Source organism: Ranitomeya imitator, chromosome 1 (genome assembly GCF_032444005.1).
Source record: "Ranitomeya imitator isolate aRanImi1 chromosome 1, aRanImi1.pri, whole genome shotgun sequence".
NCBI lineage: Eukaryota > Metazoa > Chordata > Amphibia > Anura > Dendrobatidae > Ranitomeya > Ranitomeya imitator.
In genome coordinates, this window is record NC_091282.1 from 616,741,991 (window position 1) to 616,747,990 (window position 6,000).

Sequence of the window (6,000 nt, forward strand, 5' to 3'; positions counted from 1 at the left end):
GGTCCATAATTGTAATTTAAAGGAGTTTAAGGTTAGAGGCATATATGTTGTACATGTTGGAATTAGGGGGGAAAATGTGAAAAAAACTTTTAGCACAGCGAGAATTAAAATGGATCGTGACACTGGGAACTATGAAACCTGCGGGCTTAAATGAATCTTTGAATTTTGGCCCATATTAGTAAAGTTATTCAATCTTCGACCCTTACTAAAAGTTCCTCTGCGTCTGTATTTTAACTGTCTATGTGAGTTCGGTTTTAATTAATTTCTGTGTTTTTGTTATATATTATATACCGTATATACTCGAGTATAAGCCGAGATTTTCAGCCCAAATTTTTGGGCTGAAAGTGCCCCTCTCGGCTTATACTCGAGTCACGGTGGGTGGCAGGGTCGGCGGGTAAGGGGGAGAGGGCGCTGAGGCATACTTACCTAGTCCCGGCGATCCTGGCGCTGTCCCTGCCGTCCCACGGTCTTCGGGTGCTGCAGCTCTTCCCCTCTTCAGCGGTCACGTGGGACCGCTCATTAGAAAAATGAATATGGACTCCACTCCCATAGGGGGGGAGCCGCCTATTCATTCCTCTAATCAGCGGTAACGGTGACCGCTGATAGAGGAAGAGGCTGCGGCACAGAAGACAGTGTGACAGGGGGAGCGTCAGGAGCGCCGGGTGTTGTGAATTCTGTGGCAGAGCTCCCTCCTGTGGTCACAAGTGGTACTTCGGCTGGTTCTCTCTGTGAGCTTCCGTTGGTGGAGGAAAGTGGTACTGCGGCTTCTGAGTTTCCTTCCTCAGGTGATGTGGTGAAGTCATTAGGTGCTGCTCTATTTAACTCCACCTAGTGCTTTGATCCTGGCCTCCAGTCAATGTTCTAGTATTGGACCTGTTTCCTCCTGGATCGTTCCTGTGGCCTGCTGCTCTGCATAGCTAAGTTCCTCTTGCTATTTGTTTGCTGTTTTTTTCTGTCCAGCTTGTCAATTTGTTTTTTTCTGCTTGCTGGAAGCTCTGGGACGCAGAGGGTGTACCTCCGTGCCGTTAGTTCGGTACGGAGGGTCTTTTTGCCCCCTTTGCGTGGTTTTTGTAGGGTTTTGTGTTGACCGCAAAGTTACCTTTCCTATCCTCGCTCTGTTCAGAAAGTTAGGCCTCACTTTGCTAAATCTATTTCATCTCTACGTTTGTCTTTTCATCTTAACTCACAGTCATTATATGTGGGGGCTGCCTTTTCCTTTGGGGTATTTCTCTGAGGCAAGGTAGGCTTATTTTCTATCTTCAGGCTAGCTAGTTTCTCAGGCCGTGCCGAGTTGCATAGGGAGCGTTAGGCGCAATCCACGGCTGCCTTTAGTGTGGTTGGAGAGGATTAGGGATTGCGGTCAACAGAGTTCCCACGTCTCCGAGCTCGTTCTTGTTTTTTGGGTTATTGCCAGGTCACTGTATGTGCGCTGACCTCTATGTCCATTGTGGTACTGAATAACCTTTCATAACAGTACTGGAGGCCAAAAGTACTAATGATTCCCAATAGAGGGAAAAAAGAAGTTCTGAGACCATTTTTTTCTTCTTTGCACTGTGTTTTACCTTTTTTTTCCCCTAGACATTTGGGTGGTTCAGGACACAGGTGTAGCAATGGACATTAAAGGTCTGTCTTCATGTGTGGATCAGCTCACGGCAAGAGTACAAAGTATTCAAGACTTTGTGGTTCAGAATTCTATGTTAGAACCGAGAATTCCTATTCCTGATTTGTTTTTTGGAGATAGAACTACATTTCTGAGTTTCAAAAATAATTGTAAACTATTTCTGGCTTTGAAACCTCGCTCCTCTGGTGACCCAGTTCAACAAGTTAGGATCGTTATTTCTTTTTTGCGTGGCGACCCTCAGGACTGGGCATTTTCTCTTGCGTCAGGAGATCCTGCATTAAGTAATATCGATGCATTTTTCCTGGCGCTCGGATTGCTGTACGATGAGCCTAATTCTGTGGATCAGGCAGAGAAGAATTTGCTGGCTCTGTGTCAGGGTCAGGATGAAATAGAAGTATATTGTCAGAAATTTAGAAAGTGGTCCGTACTCACTCAGTGGAATGAAGGTGCGCTCGCAGCTATTTTCAGAAAAAGTCTCTCTGAAGCCCTTAAGGATGTCATGGTGGGATTTCCTATGCCTGCTGGTCTGAATGAGTCTATGTCTTTGGCCATTCAGATCGGTCAACGCTTGCGCGAGCGTAAATCTGTGCACCATTTGGCGGTATTACCTGAGCTTAAACCTGAGCCTATGCAGTGCGATAGGACTTTGACCAGAGTTGAACGGCAAGAACACAGACGTCTGAATGGGCTGTGTTTCTACTGTGGTGATTCCACTCATGCTATCTCTGATTGTCCTAAGCGCACTAAGCGGTTCGCTAGGTCTGCCACCATTGGTACGGCACAGTCAAAATTTCTTCTGTCTGTTACCTTGATCTGCTCTTTGTCATCGTATTCTGTCATGGCATTTGTGGACTCAGGCGCTGCTCTGAATTTGATGGACTTGGAGTATGCTAGGCGTTGTGGGTTTTTCTTGGAGCCCTTGCAGTGTCCTATTCCATTGAGAGGAATTGATGCTACGCCTTTGGCCAAGAATAAGCCTCAGTACTGGACCCAGCTGACCATGTGCATGGCTCCTGTACATCAGGAGGTTATTCGCTTTCTGGTGTTGCATAATCTGCATGATGTGGTCGTGTTGGGGTTGCCATGGCTACAAGTCCATAATCCAGTATTAGATTGGAAATCTATGTCTGTGTCCAGCTGGGGTTGTCAGGGGGTACATGGTGATGTCCCATTTCTGACTATTTCGTCATCCACCCCTTCTGAGGTTCCTGAGTTCTTGTCTGATTACCGGGATTTATTTGATGAGCCCAAGTCCGATACCCTACCTCCGCATAGGGATTGTGATTGTGCTATCGATTTGATTCCTGGTAGTAAATTCCCAAAAGGTCGACTGTTTAATTTATCTGTGCCTGGGCACGCCGCTATGCGGAGTTATGTGAAGGAGTCTTTGGAGAAGGGGCATATTCGCCCGTCATCGTCGCCATTAGGAGCAGGGTTCTTTTTTGTAGCCAAGAAGGATGGTTCACTGAGACCTTGTATAGATTACCTCCTTCTAAATAAGATCACGGTTAAATTTCAGTACCCCTTGCCATTGTTATCTGATTTGTTTGCTCGGATTAAGGGGGCTAGTTGGTTCACCAAGATAGATCTTCGTGGTGCGTATAATCTTGTGCGTATTAAGCGAGGCGATGAGTGGAAAACTGCATTTAATACGCCCGAGGGCCATTTTGAGTATCTAGTAATGCCATTCGGACTTGCCAATGCTCCATCAGTGTTTCAGTCCTTTATGCATGACATCTTCCGAGAGTACCTGGATAAATTCCTGATTGTGTACTTAGATGACATTTTGATCTTCTCGGATGATTGGGAGTCTCATGTGAAGCAGGTCAGAACGGTGTTTCAGGTCCTGCGTGCTAATTCTTTGTTTGTTAAGGGATCAAAGTGTCTCTTTGGTGTTCAGAAGGTTTCATTTTTGGGGTTCATCTTTTCCCCTTCTACTATCGAGATGGACCCTGTTAAGGTCCAAGCCATCCATAATTGGACTCAGCCGATATCTCTGAAAAGTCTGCAAAAGTTCCTGGGCTTTGCTAATTTTTATCGTCGCTTCATCTGCAATTTTTCTAGTATTGCTAAACCATTGACCGATTTGACCAAGAAAGGTGATGATTTGGTCAATTGGTCTTCTGCTGCGGTGGAAGCTTTTCAAGAGTTGAAGCGTCGTTTTTCTTCTGCCCCTGTGTTCTGTCAACCAGATATTTCGCTTCCGTTCCAGGTCGAGGTTGATGCTTCTGAGATTGGAGCAGGGGCTGTTTTGTCGCAGAGAAGTTCTGATTGCTCGGTGATGAAACCATGCGCCTTCTTTTCCAGGAAGTTTTCGCCTGCTGAGCGAAATTATGATTTGGCAATCGAGAGTTGCTGGCCATGAAGTGGGCATTCGAGGAGTGGCGTCATTGGCTTGAAGGAGCTAAGCATCGCGTGGTGGTCTTGACTGATCATAAGAACTTGACTTATCTCGAGTCCGCCAAGCGGTTGAATCCTAGACAAGCTCGTTGGTCGTTGTTTTTTGCCCCTTTTGACTTTGTGATTTCATACCTTCCGGGCTCTAAAAATGTGAAGGCGGATGCTCTGTCTAGGAGTTTTGTGCCCGACTCTCCGGGTGTATCTGAGCCGGCGGGTATCCTCAAAGAGGGAGTAATTGTGTCTGCCATCTCCCCTGATTTGCGGCGGGTGCTGCAAAAATTTCAGGCTAATAAACCTGATCGTTGCCCAGCGGAGAAACTGTTTGTCCCTGATAGGTGGGCGAATAAAGTTATCTCTGAGGTTCATTGTTCGGTGTTGGCTGGTCATCCTGGAATCTTTGGTACCAGAGAGTTAGTGGCTAGATCCTTTTGGTGGCCATCTCTGTCGCGGGATGTGCGTACTTTTGTGCAGTCCTGTGGGATTTGTGCTCGGGCTAAGCCCTGCTGTTCTCGTGCCAGTGGGTTGCTTTTGCCCTTGCCGGTCCCGAAGAGGCCTTGGACACATATCTCTATGGATTTTATTTCAGATCTTCCCGTCTCTCAAAAGATGTCAGTCATTTGGGTGGTCTGTGATCGCTTCTCTAAGATGGTCCATTTGGTACCCTTGTCTAAATTGCCTTCCTCCTCTGATTTGGTGCCATTGTGTTTCCAGCATGTGGTTCGTTTACATGGCATTCCAGAGAATATCGTTTCTGACAGAGGTTCCCAGTTTGTTTCGAGGTTTTGGCGAGCCTTTTGTGGTAGGATGGGCATTGACTTGTCTTTTTCCTCGGCTTTCCATCCTCAGACTAATGGCCAGACCGAACGAACCAATCAGACCTTGGAAACATATCTGAGATGCTTTGTTTCTGCTGATCAGGATGACTGGGTGTCCTTTTTGCCTTTGGCTGAGTTCGCCCTTAATAATCGGGCCAGCTCGGCTACCTTGGTTTCACCGTTTTTCTGCAACTCTGGGTTCCATCCTCGTTTCTCTTCAGGGCAGGTTGAGTCTTCGGACTGTCCTGGTGTGGATACTGTGGTGGACAGGTTGCAGCAGATTTGGACTCATTTAGTGGACAATTTAACTTTGTCCCAGGAGAAGGCTCAACGTTTCGCTAATCGCAGACGCTGTGTGGGTCCCCGACTTCGGGTTGGGGACTTGGTTTGGTTATCTTCTCATCATATTCCTATGACGGTTTCCTCTCCTAAGTTTAAACCTCGTTTTATTGGTCCGTATAGGATTTCTGAGGTTCTTAATCCTGTGTCTTTTCGTCTGACCCTTCCAGATTCTTTTTCCATACATAACGTATTCCATAGGTCATTGTTGCGGAGATACGTGGCACCTGTGGTTCCATCTGTTGATCCTCCTGCCCCGGTATTGGTGGAGGGGGAGTTGGAGTATATTGTGGAGAAGATTTTGGATTCTCGTGTTTCGAGGCGGAAACTCCAGTATCTGGTTAAGTGGAAGGGTTATGCTCAGGAAGATAATTCCTGGGTCTTTGCCTCTGATGTCCATGCTCCCGATCTTGTTCGTGCCTTTCATATGGCTCATCCTGGTCGTCCTGGGAGCTCTGGTGAGGGTTTGGTGACCCCTCCTCAAGATGGGGGTAATGTTGTGAATTCTGTGGCAGAGCTCCCTCCTGTGGTCACAAGTGGTAATTCGGCTGGTTCTCTCTGTGAGCTTCCGTTGGTGGAGGAAAGTGGTACTGCGGCTTCTGAGTTTCCTTCCTCAGGTGATGTGGTGAAGTCATTAGGTGCTGCTCTATTTAACTCCACCTAGTGCTTTGATCCTGGCCTCCAGTCAATGTTCTAGTATTGGACCTGTTTCCTCCTGGATCGTTCCTGTGGCCTGCTGCTCTGCATAGCTAAGTTCCTCTTGCTATTTGTTTGCTGTTTTTTTCTGTCCAGCTTGTCAATTTGTTTTTTTCTGCTTGCTGGAAG